The following is a 14,845-nucleotide window of genomic DNA, read 5'->3' as shown; positions in this document are numbered from 1 at the left end:
CTTTCTGCCCACAGAAATGTAAGGAGAGAGTCATGCGGGAATTTCCAAGAACCTTCTTAACAGATAATCTGTGTGAGCCCTTGACACCCTTCATCTGTTCGTTCATCCTGCCACCCAGAGGGCAGATGCTTCTGTCTTGGACCTTGAGGGCTAGAAGAAGAATGCAGTAGGATACAAGGCTGCAGAGGGGGCAACAGTAGACCAGGGAGACCAGGTATGTCAAACTGAGCGATTTGGACCAGACCCTGTAATCAGAAGTCTCACTCAATCCTATCACACCCAATGTCTCCTTTTTTTTTTTTGAGACCGAGTTTCGTTCTTGTCACCCAGGCTGGAGTGCAGTGGCACAATCTCAGCTCACTGCAACCTCTGCCTCCCAGGTTGGAGAGATTCTCCTGCCTCAGCCTCCCAAGTAGCTGGGATTACAGATGCCTACGACCACACCCAGCTAATTTTTGTATTTTTAGTAGAGACAGGGCTGGACATGGTGGTTGTGGTTCATGCCTGTAATCCCAGCACTTTGGGAGGCCAAGGCGGGTGAATCACCTGAGATCAGGAGTTACAGACCAGCCTGGCCAACATGGTGAAACCCTTTGTCTACCAATGTCCTCTTTCTGTTGAAAGATTCTGTAGCTTGCCCTTTACTACACTGAAGTGAAAATCATGGATCACATAACCTACCTGCACTCCTAATTTTTAATAATACAATATCTTAACTATAATATAAAGGAAAAAAAGCAAAGTAATTAAATAAAATACTACGCTCAGACACATCCATACCTACTAGAAAAGAAACCCTACTAATCTCCAAACTGCTGTCCCCATCCCCATAAACACTTCTGGAAGCAATAAAGAGCCAAGGAAAGCTTTTCAAGCTGAAAATAACTTCATATCTTAGCCCAAGTTCCCTAGAAAACAGAGCTTAAGGGTAGGATTAAGGTGCTAAAATTTTATTGGGAAGTAAAGCCTCAGAGCAATGAAGTAAAGGAAGAATTGAAAACAAATGCAACTGCTTACTGCTTTATGACAAGCCATAAAGAGGCAAAGCCAATTTTAGCTTTACTCAAAAGCTAAAAAGTACACTGCTTGGCCACACAAGATGTCCCTGGACAGGGTATGTGGGAAAACCATGCCCCGGACAAGTCCATGGAAGGGACTCCTTTCTCCTGCTCATCAAAGTTGCCCCAGAGGATTTAACCCTGGCTTCTTTACCCAGAAGTAGGGGAGAAGCCAAGAGTATGGTTGGTCTGCCTCAAGTGTAATTGCAGGGACCTGCATAGAACAATAATCCAAGGGTCTGTGAAATTGATCAAGCTGAGAAAATCTACAGAGGTAGGGAAGATGTGTCTGATATACATGGTTAGATTTGCGTTTTCAAAAAAATAATCCCTAGAAGCTGTAGAGTGTGGATTTGAAGGAGGTAGAAGGTGGCGAGAGCAGGGAGACAAAAAGACCAGATAAGAAGCTGGGCCAGGCATGGTGGCTCATGCCTGTACTCCCAGCACTTTGGGAGGCTACAGTGGGTGGATCACCTGAGGTCAGAAGTTCGAGACCAGCCTGGCCAACATGGTGAAACCCCCGTCTCTACTAAAAATACAAAAATTAGCTGGGCATGGTGACACACGTCTGTAATCCCAGCTACTCGGGAGGCTGAGGCAGGAGAATCACTTGAACTGGGGAGGCAGAGGTTGCAGTGAGCTGAGATCACATCACTGCACTCCAGCCTGGGTGACAGAGTGACTCTGTCTCAAATAATAATGTTAATTAATTAATAATTAATTCAGCAATCACTGCAGAAACTCAACCCTGTCAACTGAGCCAAATTTCTGAAAAGAAAATAAATTGTTATTTATTTTTAAATAAAAAAGAACCTTATTTACTGTTGGGAGAAAAAGCTGACTGTCCGGAGAGAAGCTGAGGCAGGGCTTGCATATCTGCTAGACTTGCTGGCTCCTTGCTTCTAGCACTCCCATTATCTCAAGCTGCCATATGTTTTTCATTCACTTGATACACTGTTTCCTTTCAACCCCCACATCCTCACCACCTGTTTCTTTGTTTGAGCACCATTAAACAGCGTGGGCTCCCAGAGCTCCAGGCCTTCACAGGCTCCACACTCACGATGGCCCCCTGGTCCCACTTTCTCTCTCAAACTGTCTTTTTCTCATTCCTTTGACTCAGCAGGACTTCATCACCCCCACAATCTGGTGTTGGGTCTGATCACCCCAACATTCACAGATAACAAGTAAAAAATAATCATAAGTAAACAGACAACATGCTGCTTAGAAATGGAAGAATCATGCTTAGAAATGGAAGAATTGTTCTTAGAAACTCTGGAAAGGATATCATCAGAGTTTTCTAGCCCAGTCAGTAAAGTCCGGATCAGAAAACTTCTCCTACTCCACAAGCCCTTATCACACTCCCACTCAGTGTGTAAATGATTGCCTGAAGTGTGGACGGTGTGTGCCTGTATATCAAAGATATGAAATAAACATCAGTAGGATCCTTACCATGCACTCAGAGAGCAGGGGTAGTGTCTTTGGCTAGAGGAGTAGCTGTAACTTTGTCTCCGTTTGTTATGTTTGAAGGCATGTAGTTTGCTCTCTGATATACCAGAATCCAATTAACTCAAATGCCTTATAGACCACACAAATACGAGGCAGTACCTGCTGTCCAATGCCTACCACACTGCAGGTACTCAACAAATGTTAACAAAATCCATTTGTTTATTTATGCAACCAACATTTACTGAATGCCAAATATGTACCAAACACTGTTCTAGACATTGGCGATAGAGCAAACACATTTTTAAAATTTCTCTTTTTTGTATTATAAAAGTATTAAAGATTGTGCACAAAATGAAGCAATACAGGGATATATTTAAAAAAAAAAAAAAAAGCTAATCAGCCCCGTCCATACCCCACACCTTCCTAACCTACCTCTCTGAGGTAAACAATTACTTTTGTTTTTGCTTTTTGAGACAGGCTCTGGCTCTATTGCCCAGGCTAAAGTGGAGTGGCATGAACATGGCTCACTGCAGCCTTGATCTCCTAGGTTCAAGTGATCCTCCCACTTCAACCTCCTGAGTAAGCTGGGACTATAGTCACGTGCCATCACACTCACCTAGTTTTTTAATTTTTGTAGAGACTGGGTCTATGTTGCCCAGGCTGGTCTTGAACTCCTGGCCTCAAGAGATCCTCTTGCCTCTGCCTCTCAAAGTGCTGGGATTACAAGCATAAACCACCATGCCTGGCCCAATGTATTTTTTTCTAATATTTATAATTGACAAAAATTGTACATGTTTACTGTGTACAATATATTGTTTTGAAATATGAATACACTGTGGGGTAGCTAAATTGAGCTTATTAACGTATTATTTCACATACCTATCTTTTTTTGAGGTAAGAACACTTAAAATCTAATCTTTTAGCAATTTTCAAGAACGCAATGCATTGTTATTAACTGTATTCACCATACCGTACAATAGATCTCCTGAATTTATTCCTAACTGAAATTTTGTATCCTTTGACCAACATCTCCCCAACGCCCAATTCTCAGCCCGATAACCACTATTCCACTCTCTGCTTCTATGAGTTCAGCTTCTTTAGAATTCACGTACAAACGAGATTATGCAGTATTTGTCTCTCTGTATCTGACTTATTTCACTTAATATAATGTCCTCTGGGTTCATCCAGGGTGTCACAAATGGCAGGATTTCCTTCTTTCTTGAAGCTGGATAGTATTCATATATAGCATTTACATTTTATTAGGTATTATAAGTAATCTAGAGATGATATAAAGTATATGGGAGGGGGCTGGGCATGATGTCTCACACCTGTAATCACTGCATTTTGGGAGGCCAAAACGGGAGGATCACTTGGGACTAGGAGTTCAAGACCAGCCTGGCCAACATGGTGAAGCCCCGTCTTTGTATAACAAATAAAAGTATATGGGAGGATGTGTGTAGGTTATATGCAAATACTGTATCATTTTATATCAGGGACTTGAGCATCAGCAGATTTGGGTATCCGCAGGGTGTTCTGGAACTAATCCCCCACAGATCCCAAAAGATAACTATGCTTGGTCACTTGTCTGTCTTTTTTTGATAAATGTCTATTCAAATCCTTTGACCATTTTTTAATTGCATTATTTGTTTTCTTACTATTGAGTTGTTTCAGTTCCTTATTATTTTAGATATTAATCCCTTATCAGATGTATGGTTTGCAAATATTTTCTCCCATTCTGTAGGTTGTCTCTTAACTCTGTAGGTTATTTCCTTGGCTGTGCAGAAGCTTTTTAGTTTGATACAATCCCATTTGTCTATTATTACTTTTGTTGCCTGTGCTTTTGGGTTTATATTTAAAAATTCAGGCCTGGGTACAGTGGCTCATGCCTCTAATCCTAACACTTCAGGAGGCCAAGGCAGGAGGATCTCTTGAGGCCAGGAGTTTGAGACCATCCTGGGCAATATAGCAAGGCCTCGTCTTTAAAAAAAATTAGCTGGGTATAGTGGTGCGCGCCTGTATTCCTTATTACTTGGGAAACTAAGGCAGGAGGATCCCTTGAGCCCAGAGGTATGAGGCTGCAGTACAGCGATGCTCCTGCCACTGCACTCCAGCCTGGGCAACAGAGCAAGACCCTGTCTCTGAAAACAAATAAATAAATTTTTAAAAATATTTAAATAGATTTTATGATTCCAAGTCATCAAAGAACATGAGATGTCTTTCCATTTGTTCAGATAACATTTATAATTTTAATTGAGCTTTTATACTTTAAATAGGTCTTATATCTTATTAATTTTACTGTCAAGGTGAAATTATTTTGATTTCTGAAATTTGCTTTAAAGTACTCCAGTAGGTAAGGTGGAGAGGCAGGATGAAACAAGAAGGGCAGAATATTGACAATTGTTGAAGCTGGGTTATGGATACTATTCTCTGGGTTTTTGTGGATGGTTTGGTATTTTGAAATTATACTCCTCCCTGCTCTGTCGCCTGCCACCGCTCCCCGAGCCCGAGTGGTTCACCGCACAGTGAAGACAGATTGCAGACGCCAGGAACTCGAGCCTCCAATCCCAGATGCTATGTCCAGCAAAGGCGCCGTGGTTCTGTCCTACAGTGGCAGCCTGGACACCTCCTGCATCCTCATGTGGCTGAAAGAACAAGGCTATGACATCATTGCCTACCTGGCCAACACTGGCCAGAAGGAAGACTTCGAGGACGCCAGGAAGAAGGCACTGAAGCTTGGGACCAAAAAGGTGTTCATTGAGGATGCCAGCAGGGAGTTTGTGGAGGAGTTCATCTGGCCGGCCATCCAATCCAGCGCACTGTATGAGAACCGCTACCTCCTGGGCACCTCTCTCGCCAGGCCCGGCATTGCCGGCAAACAAGTGGAAATCGCCCAGCGGGAGGAGGCCAAGTATGTGTTCCACGGCACCACGGGAAAGGGAAACGATCAGGTCCGGTTTGAGCTCACCTGCTACTTGCTGGCCCCCCAGATAAAGGTCATTGCTCCCTGGAGGATGCTCGAGTTCTACAACCGGTTCAAGGGCTGCAATGACCTGATGAAATAGGCAAAGCAACATCAGGTTCCCATTCCAGTCACTGCCCAGAGCCCGTGAAGAATGGACGAGAACCTCATGCACACCAGCTATGAGGCTGGAATCCTGGAGGCACTTGGTTCTTGGGAGAACCAAGTGCCTCCAGGTCTATACAAAGACCCAGGACCCAGCCAAAGCCCTCAACACCCAACATTCTTGAGATTGAGTTCAAAAAAGGGGTCCCCATGAAGGTGACCAACGTCAAGGATGGCACCCCCCACCAGACCTCCTTGGAGCTCTTCGTGTACCTGAATGAAGTTGCAGGCGAGCACGGCGTGGGCCGTATTGACATCGTGGAGAACTGCTTCATTGGAATGAAGTCCTGAGGTATCTGCGAGGCCCCAGCAGGCACCATCCTTTACCACACTCATTTAGACATCAAGGCCTTCCCCATATACCGAGAAGTGCGCAAAATCAAACAAGGCCTGGGCTTGAAATTTGCTGAGCTGGTGTATACCGGTTTCTGGCATAGCCCTGAGTGTGAATTTGTCTGCCACTGTAACGCCAAGTCCCAGGAATGAGTGGAAGGGAAAGTGCAGGTGTCCATCCTCAAGGGCCAGGTGTACATCCTCGGCAGGAGTCCCCACTGTCTCTCTACAACGAGGAGCTGGTGAGCATGAATGTGCAGGGGGATTATGAGCCAATTGATGCCACGGGTTCATCAACATCAATTCCCTCAGGCTGAAGGAATGTCATCTCCAGAGCAAGGTCACTGCCAAACAGACCCCTGTACAATGAGGAGCTGGGGCCTCCCCAATTTGCAAATCCCCCAAGTACAGGTGCTAATTGTGATAATTTGTCATTGTGACTTGTTCTCTCCAGCTGGCAGCGTAGTGGGGCTGCCAGACCTCAGCTTTGTTCCCTGGTCACCCTGAAGCCTGCAAACGTCGTCATCGAAGGGAAGGGTGTGGGCAGCTGCGGTGGGGGGCTATAAAATGACAATTAAAAGATTTTTAAAAATTACACTCCTAAGTATTTTAAGCTCATATAAAACTGTAGAAAATAAAATAGTTTTCTAATTTCCTTTCAAAGTACTTACTGCTAATATAGAGAGAAGTTGGTGCTTTTTGTATATTTCTTGTATCTGCCCACTTTTCCAAAATGACCTACAATTCAAATAGTTTATTACTAAAGTCCCTCGAGTTTTCTAGGCAAATAATGAAGTCACATAGACAAACATAAATAGTTTTATTTCTTCTTTTTCAAGATTTATGGCAATTATTTTCTTACCTTACTTTGACAATGTAACATAATAATAGCGCATGGACATCCTTTTCTAATTTCTGATTTCAATGAAATGATTTCAGAGTTTTGCTATTTAGAACAATGTTTGCTATTGGGTTTAGAGATACAGTCCTTATCCTAGATAAGCAGTTTCCTTGTATTGTCACTTAGACTTGTTTTTTAATAGAAAAGTCATCACACCCTATTAGCTTAGAATTTTTATTAGGAATGGCTATTATATTAATGGCTATTAAATTTTATAAAATGTTCCTCCAGTGTATATTGTCAGGATCATATGGTTTTTCCTTTATAGTATTATCATAATTCATTACTAATGGTAATAGATATATTGATAGGGAATCAGGCTGTATACCTGAAATATATAGAATAGGGCATAATTAAAATACTCTATAGCAGTATATTATTATTCTATAACTTGATTTTTATTAATACTGTATTTAGAATTTTTGCATCTGTATTAATAAATGTCAGGATACCTAAATAACCAGTGTTTTTTCTACTCTCTACTCCCACAGAGTCACTCGACATTTCTGACACCAGATGTGTGGGTTTTTCCCCACACACCAAGACAGTTCTGCAGATGATTCTCCAGTGGACACCAGCTAGGTGGCTGCCAATTCAATTTAACTCTGACACTATCCACCTGGAGATTGCATCCCACAGGTGAGGGCTCAGTCGCACAAGGCTGCCCCCACCACTGCAGATGCTGGTTGCAAGCACAGACTGTGGCCTGTGCTTCTGACCAACCAGCTCTAAGTCAGGGTTTCCACAACTCCCTCCTGGGATTCAATTAATTTGCTAGAGCAGCTTACAGAACTCAGGGAAACACTTACTTACATTGACCCATTTATTATAACGCATACAGATGAACAGCCAGCTGGAAGAGATGCATACCACAAGGCATGTGGGAAGGGAAGCAGAGATTCCATGCCCTTCTGGGGTGCCATCCTCCAGGAAACTCCATATGTTCAGCTATCCAGAAGCTCTTCTGAACCCTGTCCTTTTCGTTTTTATGAAGGCTTCATACCTGATTACATTACTACCCATTGGTGATCAACTCAACTTTCAGCCCCTCTTCTCTCCCTAGAGGCTGGAGGATGGGGCTGGAAGTTGGAGCCCTCTAATCATGCCTTGGCCTTTCCAGTGACCAGCCCTCATCCTGAAGATCTCCAGGGGCTCCCAGCCACCAGTCACCTCATTGGCATATAAAAGATATTCTTATTACTCCAGAGATGCCAAAGGAGCTTTTTGCCAGTATCACAATAAGTAATCTCAAGAGAGCAGGGACTTAACCTGTTTTGTTCCCTGCTATATTCCCTGACCCTAGAACAGTACCTGACATTCTTAGTAGGTGCTCAATAAACATTTGCTGAATGCATGTGCAAGTACAATTAGTCTATGATGCCCTTTTCTTTGCATCCTCTGTACCTGATTGAGCTATGAAAGCTGTGCTGACTTTATTAAATGACGTAAGGAGCTTTCCATCCTCTTTTATGGGTTGTTGTTGTTGTTGTTGTTTTGTTTGTTTGTTTGTTTCAGATGGAGTCTCGCTCTGTCACCCAAGCTGGAGTGCAATGGCGTGATCTTGGCTCACTGAAACCTCCGCCTCCCAGGTTCAAGGGATTCTCTTGCCTTAGCCTCCCAAGGAGCTGGGATTACAGGTGCACAGCCACCACGCCCTGCTAATTTTTGTATTTTTAGTAGAGACAGGGTTTCACCATGTTGGCCAGGCTGGTTAGGAAGTCCTGACTGCAAGTGATCCACCCACCTCAGCCTCCCAAAGTGCTGGGATTACAGGTGTGAACCACCGTGCCCGGCCTGTTTTATGGTCTTGAGTCATTTAAATCCTTGCTGTGAAGAGAGCATGGACCAGTAACATCAGCATCACCTGACAGCTTGTGAGAAATACAGAATTTCAGGTTCCACCTCAAACCTATTGAATCATAGTCTGCAGTTTAATAAGATTTCCAGCTGATTCCTATTGATGTTTGATACGTACTGTTTTAAATAACACTGTATTACCTGCTTTTTAAAAAATAGACAGGTCACATTGAGCTGGGAAATCATGTGGCACCAGCTCTTTTTAAGGATAGAGCTATAATCATTTCTCCAACCTCTTATGGTAATGAGTCTGTTCAAGTTTTCAGCTTCTCTTTATGTCACTTTTATTCATTTATATTTTGCTAGGAAATCCTCAAGATTTCGAAATAGTTAGAGTTCAAGTTAACACTCTCTCTCTCTTTTTTTTTTTTTTTTTGAGACAGTTTTGTTGCCCAGGCTGGAGTGCAGTGGTGTGATCACAGCTCACTGCAGCCTCGACCTCCTGGGCTCAAGCAATCCTCTTACCTCAGCCTCCCAAGTAGCTGGGACTACGGGTGTGTGCCAGCTAATTTTTAAATTTTTTATAGAGATGGGGGTTCTCCCTATGTTGCCCAGGCTGGTCTCAAACTCCTGGGCTTAAGCAATCTGCCCACCTCAGCCTCACCAAGTGTTGGGATTACAGATGTGAGCCACTATGCCCAACCAACATTCTCTTTAAATCATTTTTAACCTTTTCTATTTCTGTGGTTACGTTTGGGGAAAAGAAAGAGAGATCAGATTGTTACTGTGTCTATGTAAGAAAAGGAAGACATAAGAAACTCCATTTTGATCTGTAGGAAGAAAAATTGTTTTGCTTTGAGATGCTGTTAACCTGTAACTTTAGCCCCAACCCTGTGCTCACAGAAACATGTGCTGTATTGAATCAAACTTTAACGGATTTAGGGCTGTGCAGGATGTGCCTTGTTAACAATATGTTTACAGGCAGTATGCTTGGTAAAATTCGTCACCATTCTTCATTCTCGATTAACCAGGGACACAATGCATTGCAGAAAGCCGCAGGGACCTCTGCCCAAGAAAGCCTGGGTATTGTCCAAGGTTTCCCCCAACTGAGACGGCCTGAGATATGGCCTTGTGGGAAAGACCTTACCATCCCCCAGCCCGACATCCCTGAAGGGTCTGTGCTGAGGAGGAGTAGTGAAAGAGAGAGGCCTCTTTGCAGTTGAGATAAGAGGAAGGCTTCTGTCTCCTGCTCATCCCTGGGAATGGAATGTCTCGGTTTAAAGCCGACCATTCCCATTCGTTCTATTCTGAGATAGGAGAAAACCACCCTGTGGCTGGAGTCGAGATATGCTGGCAGCAATACTGCTCTGTTACTCTTTGCTGCACTGAGATGTTTGTGTAAAGTGAAACATAAATCTGGCCTACGTGCACATCCAGGCACAGTACCTTTCCATGAACTTATTCATGATACAGATTCCTTTGCTTACATGTTTCCCTACTGACCTTCTCCCCACCTGTTGCCCTGCTACACTCGCCTTGCTAAGACAGTAAAAATAATGATCAATAAATACTGAGGGAACTCAGAGACCAGCGCCAGTCCAGGTCCTCGCATGCTGAGTGTGCCGGTCCCCTGGGCCCACTGTTCTTTCTCTATACTTTGTCTCTGTGTCCTATTTCTTTTCTCAGTCTCTCGTCCCACCCGACGAGAAATAACCACACGTGTGGAGGGGCAGGCCCCCTTCAGTTATGTCTCTTTCTTACTCAAAATATCATATAATTGTGCTTTCTTTTTTCTTTAACCTGGTTAGTGATGAGTTTATTTACTTTATTGCTCTTTTCAAAAAAACCAACTTCTGAATTTATATAACTTGTTTTTTTTTTTTTTTTTTTTTTTGAGACAGAGTCTTGCTCTGCCCAAGCTGGAGTGCAGTGGCGCGATCTCAACTCACTGCAACCTCCGCCTCCTGGGTTCAAGCGATTCTCCTGCCTCGGCCTCTCGAGTAGCTGGGATTACAGGCGCGTGCCACCACGCCCAGCTAATTTTTGTATTTTTAGTAGAGACGAGGTTTCACCATGTTAGTCAGGCTAGTCTGGAATTCCTGACCTCGTGATCCACCTGGGTGAAACCCTGTCTCTACTAAAATACAAAAAAAAAAAAAAAATTAGCCAGCCTGGTGGCATGGCCCTGTAATCCCAGCTACTCGGGAGGCTGAGGCAGGAGAATCGTTTGAACCCAGGAGGCAGAGGTTGCAGTGAGCTGAGATCGCGCCATTGCACTCCAGCCTGGGCAACAAGAACGCAAACTCCATCTCCAAAAAAAAAAGAACTACATAAGACCAGGTAATTTATAAAGAAAAGAGGCTTCACTGGCTCCCAGTTCTGCAGACTGTACAGGAAACATGATGCTGGCACCTGTTCAGCTTCTTGGGAGGCCTCAGGAAACTTTCAGTCATGTCAGAAGGCAAAGGGGACACAGGCACATCTTACATGGCTGGAGCAGGAGCAGGGTAGGAGGTGTTATACACTTTTAAACAAACAGATCTCATGAGAACTCTATCAGCAGAACAGCACTAGAGGAATGGTGCTAAACCATTCGTGAGAAACTTCCCCCATGTCCAACCACCTCCCACCAGGCCCTACCGCCAACACTGGGGATTACAATTCAACATGAGATTTGGGTGGGGACACAGATCCAAGCCATATCATGGCCTGTGGTATACCTCTTCTATTTTTTAATATATCAAGAATTGCTTAGGCCAGGTGTGGTGGCTCAAACCTGTAATCCCAACACTTTAGGAGGCTGGTGGGGTGGGGAAGGATCAGAATCACTTTAGGCTAGGAGTTTGAGACCAGCATGGGTAACATAGTGAGACCTCATCTCGACAAAAAATTTAAAAAATTGAAATTAGCTGGACATGGTGCCATGCACCTATAGTCCTAGCTACTCAGGAGGCTGAAGTGGGAGAATTGCTTGGGCCCAGGAGTTTGAAGTTACAGTGAGCTATGATCGTGACACTGCACTCCAGCTTGGGTGACAGAGGGAGACCCTATCTCCAGGGGAAGAAAAGAAAAAGAATTTCTTTGTGGCCAAATATGGGATCAACTATTTTAAATGTACTATGATCATATGGGGGGAAATATGTACCTTCTCTATTCAAAGAATATAAAGATCTTTCTAGATCCTCTACACGTAAGTGTATGTATGCACGTGGGTGCACACACACACACAAATGTTTACTGAATTGCTCAATTCCTAAATGTCCTTATTTTTTGCCTCCTGGATTCATTACCGGAAAAGGAGTCTTGATCCAGACCCCAAGAGAGGGTTCCTGGGTCTCACGCAGGAAGGAATTCAAGGTGAGTCACAGAGTGCAGTGAAAGAAGCAAGTTATTTAGAAGCTACTCCCTTCCAGAGTACAGCACCCTCAGAAGGCAAGCAGAGGAATGCACCATCTTTGCTTTAAGTTTTTCTTATGTAGGGGGTCTTATGTATATAAAGACTAAGCTAAGCTGAGTCTACATGAGGGTGAGCAGACAGCATGACAAAATGTGTAATATTGATTTAAATAAAACTATCCTTGACATTCTAGTGTGTGAGTACTTCAAACCATAACTACAATTATATTCAAAGCACATACTGTTATGATTATCAGGACATCTGGACTTTCTGTTATTGTAGGAGTGTGTCCTTGCAGGTGTTAACAAGCTGCTACTTTAGCTGTAAACATCTAAGGACCATGGGTCATGACTGGCAAGGAATGTGCCTTGCCAGTTTTAAGATGGAGCTGATTTTAAAATGGTATCATCCTGGCTCCTCTAGGCTCCTGCTTCCCTAACAGAGATGTCCAAGTTTGATATGCACATATTAAAATCTCTCACTATAATTATTTTGTTTATTTCACTAGTCAATAAAAGTTAAGATTAAAGAATCATACAATAGTCAATCAAGACACAAGAGCTAAAGTAATCCCTTTGTTAAGCACCAAATGAATCAGAAAAACATTAAAGGAATTCTGTCAATAAAACTCTCTATAGCTAAACACATTTTGGGTTAAATTAAATTTTTTCTTCAGAAAAAAATTCTTTTTCTGTTGATGTCTAATTAAATCCCTCACACACAAGAACTACATATCAGATTATTTACCTCTTCCCAGCCTGCAAGTCATATTATTTCCCCTTTGCTCATTTTTAATGTTGGCTTTTGCGTGGCTGAAAATGACTGTGCAATTAGATAATGCCATTTAAAAAAAAAAACTAATATTAGGTTTTTCTCCAGAAACAGAGCTATATATAATGAATACAGTGATGATGAACTAAAAAGCAATTCAGAGACACTTTTTATTATAATACAAAGTCCTCTTAAGCTAGCCTACAAATGTGATTGTGAGCAAGTAACTTGACTGCGTTGTTCACCTTTAAAGAGATTTCTTCTCTTTTTGATAAGTCCTCTTTGGGTTTTAAATAAAGGGGTAGATAACATGCAAGACTCAGTTGTGTTGTGTCTATGGAGTTGTCTCACACAGAAAGAAATGAGTCACTGAAAGAGGAAAGATGCCCTTATGACCACCTTTGCTATTAGTCATATTGGCTTACAGCCTTTTAGATTTGGGAGATACAGCACGTGGAAAACAGCAGTAAAGGACGCAGAGGGTGACTACTACAGTAACAACAGCTGTTTTCAATTATTCAGCATGTTTACTTTCCACACTGGCACAGCAAATGAGTGGGAAATGATTTTTACCTGGCCAAGTGTCTGGACGTTGACCTTGAAGTTAACTGCTGCTCCAGACACTTGTGAAATGAACTCCCCTAAACCTGTCACCGGTCAGAGCATTTTTTCCATTTTAAAAACATAAGTTTTTTAATGAATATAGAAACTACCACTGTAATCTCTTATCTTTGGAAGGGGGCTAAATTATTTTTTCTCAAAATTCTTTTGAATTAAAAGCGACTTGTCTTGTCAAGGATGTCTTACTTCGTCCTAAGCCGTATTTAGCATCTACCAAAGTTGATATTTTCTCAAGCCTGCTCATTGTTGTGTAGTTACTTAGGACAGAAAAGAAAGAATGCAGATGAATAAATGTATTAAACCAATTTCACAGGAAAGTTTCCCTTGAAAAACAACTCCTTGCCATAATCATCACATTCATCGACTGACCATTCACCAAATGCTTTACTCTCATGATTTCATGTAGTATTGACATTCACCCTACAAAGTAGATGGTATTACAGTGTCTGTTTTACAAGTGAGAAATCCGAGGAACAGGAAGTCAATTTGCCAAGTGTTGCACAGCTGCTAAGTGGAGATTCTAGAGAATGTGACCTCAAAGCTTCTAGTGGGGCTGTCATCTAACTTATGGTCGCTTTGGTTAACAGGAGACGCTAAGGAAAATCAGTACTGGTTACTGAGGATGGAAGAGGCGCAGATATTTCACCACAAGGCGACCAAAACCCCACTTTTAGGCTGGCCACACAGGAGCCCCGGGGAAACTATGCGTCCCCTTCCTCCCGGCCCCCACACTGCCCTGGCCTGGGCGGAGCAGCGGCCGCAGTGTAACTGCTGTTGCCCAGATCGAAACAAGCCCGGTCCCGGTGACGAGCAGCGCCTGCGGGGCCAGAGCATCTGGGAGCCTTTCATGACCCCAAAGCCCAGGGAGGTCCCCGCACCAGCGGCCCCGCGCCCTAGCTCGGTCCGCCGTCGAGGGTGCCTGGAAGTCCCCTGCGGGCGCCGGGGAGAGAGTCCGGGGCTTAGCCTCCTCTATCCCCAGCCATCTGTCACCGCCTCCTAGGCCCCGGCTGGAGCCCCACGGGCGCCTCCCGCGCCTACCAAGGAGCCAGGGAGACAAGGAGCCCGGAGACCTCTGGGGGCGCCCTCCAGCTGAGGATTCCGCCGCGGCTCCCGCAGCCGCTTCTCCCCATTCGGTGCAGCTCACCTGGCCCAGCCCTCGGCCGGTCTCCCTCGGAGGTCCGAAAAGAGAGAGGGCGGGCCAGAGCTCCCCGCTGGCCGGAGCCGCAGCCCCTTTCCCCCTCCCTCACCCAGGGACCCTCCCCGGACCCTCCCGGGCGCAGCCCTCACCTGCTGCCCGCACCGCCTCCGAGGAAGGCCCTCGGGCTCCACCTGGCCTCATCACCGCTTCCCTTATCCGGGAGGAGGAGGAAACTCAACCCTCTAGGCCAGGCTCTGTG

General features: G+C 44.1%; 1 pseudogene; it reads left to right on the top strand.

Annotated features, from left to right (window-relative positions):
- Positions 1-5,077: 5,077 nt before the first annotated feature.
- Positions 5,078-6,331, top strand: LOC100440465 (argininosuccinate synthase-like; annotated as a pseudogene).
- The last annotated feature ends 8,514 nt before the right edge of the window (positions 6,332-14,845 follow it).

This window comes from Pongo abelii, chromosome 13, assembly GCF_028885655.2.
Source record: "Pongo abelii isolate AG06213 chromosome 13, NHGRI_mPonAbe1-v2.0_pri, whole genome shotgun sequence".
NCBI lineage: Eukaryota > Metazoa > Chordata > Mammalia > Primates > Hominidae > Pongo > Pongo abelii.
The sequence above is the reverse complement of the archived record's forward strand: the minus strand, read 5'-3'. Positions and strand labels throughout refer to the sequence as shown.